Here is a 1,979-nt window from a genome sequence, read left to right as displayed (position 1 = left end):
GACGTAGGCTTTTATACTTCCTTAATTACCGACCTGAAACCTAACTAATTATATCGAATATCGATAATCTAGTAATTCAAATAATATTTAATTAATCATATAAAATAATATAATATTATAATAGAATAATATTATTTAAGACATTTGAACGTTAAGGATATGAGTAATAGTTGATAAACTCATTTTTCTATATTTTATCAAATGTAAATAATCGCTGACGCCTCGAGTTAATCCTTGAGACGTGCAGCTGCACAAATATCTATTTTGTTTAAGATAGCTTTTGTTAATAGATAAGTAACTCATTTGTTAGTGAAAAACTAAGTATTTTCAATAAATATTAGAATGGATCATTCGAGAACATGCGTTATCTCGAATGACCCCTCCATATGACTCGATGCGCGGGTCTGATGCCAAAACGCATTGATAAGAGTTACTCTAGTTTTTCTCGATCAAGAGAAGTCAGTCTGAAATATAGAATCATAGAGAGCAGTCAGGCTCAATATTAAAACCTCAACTTCGTTCTCACATTCTCAAAGCTATTGTGAAGAATAACTTAACAATATTATAATACCAGAATTGTACATTTCACAAATTCTCCAACTATCACTTTATTCATTGAATAAAACTGATCCAGATAATATATTTAATAACATATAAATATAACCAGTTTATTTCAACCACCAAATGGTGGCTGTTTAACCCATACTTAATTATTATTCATAATTATATGTAAGTTTTCACCACGTCCAATTTAAATCGACCGCTCAACTACGCCAGCGCCAAAACATCAACCAGGACGTAACAGGTACCTCAGTAAGATCCCTCTTAAAGAAGGAATCTTAATGGACGAAGACCAGGCGATGTGTATATTGTGCAGGCGCAATCCTTAAGAAAATTCAGATTGACCATCTCAATCGACTCGTAAAAAGACAAATATTTAAACTCATACAGAAAAATCACGACATCTTTCACTTTCCGGGTGATCGTTTGGAACGTTCCAAAAGGATCACTTGTAAAATCGAAACCACGAGCGATACGCCGGATCGAATCAAACAATACCGTTTTCCTCAAGAACATTGAGAAGAAATCAAGAAACAAGTTGATGATTTACTTGAACAAGGAATTATACGCAAATCAAAATCACCGTATAATTCTCCTTTGTGGATCGTTCCAAAGAAATCTGACGCACAAGGAAATAAAAAGTGGAGGATGGTTATCGATTTTCGAAATTTGAATAAGATAACCATCGGGGATGCTTACCCCCTACCACTCATAACTGACATTCTAGATCAACTCGGCGGAGCTAAATATTTCAGCGTGTTCGATCTTGCAAGCGGTTTCCACCAAGTACCAATGGATCCCAGGGATGCTGAGAAAACTGCGTTTTCCACCCCTGATGGTCATTGGGAGTATTGCTGTATGCCTTTTGGGCTTGAGTACGCTCCAGCAATTTTCCAACGTATGATGGACTCCACTTTGAGTGGTTTGAAAGGAACTGAATTATTCATTTACCTGGATGACTCTGTAAGTTACGCATCTTCACTTGAAGAGCACGAAGTACGAGTTCAAAGACTCTTGTTCAAATCTCCCGCGCTCAGATATTCACTTCTCACCGTCGACATCTTATCGACCGTACTATCGATCAGTCATCTACAATAGGCGGCTCCGCTAGTCGCGTTCTCATATAAAAGACCACTGGAGTGGGGATGAAGAAGACGGATGCGCTGTCTCACTAACATTTTTAACTCTCTCTCTCATTCATATAGTTTACAGTTTTCCATGGCAGGCGCCTCGTGCTCTCATCAAATCTTTCTATTATTATCAAATCATTTGCTATCTCAGTAAATTACTCAGTACATTTTGCTTGTAATAGTTCATAGTAATTATTCAACTAATTATTTTTGCTCTCATAATTAATCTCAGTGTTTCTTGCATTTAATTGTTCTCACCTCGTGTATTGGCATAGTTACCGCCAAGTC

The sequence above is a fragment of the Microplitis mediator genome, chromosome 6, assembly GCF_029852145.1.
Source record: "Microplitis mediator isolate UGA2020A chromosome 6, iyMicMedi2.1, whole genome shotgun sequence".
Taxonomy (NCBI): domain Eukaryota; kingdom Metazoa; phylum Arthropoda; class Insecta; order Hymenoptera; family Braconidae; genus Microplitis; species Microplitis mediator.
This window is presented reverse-complemented; position numbering follows the sequence as displayed.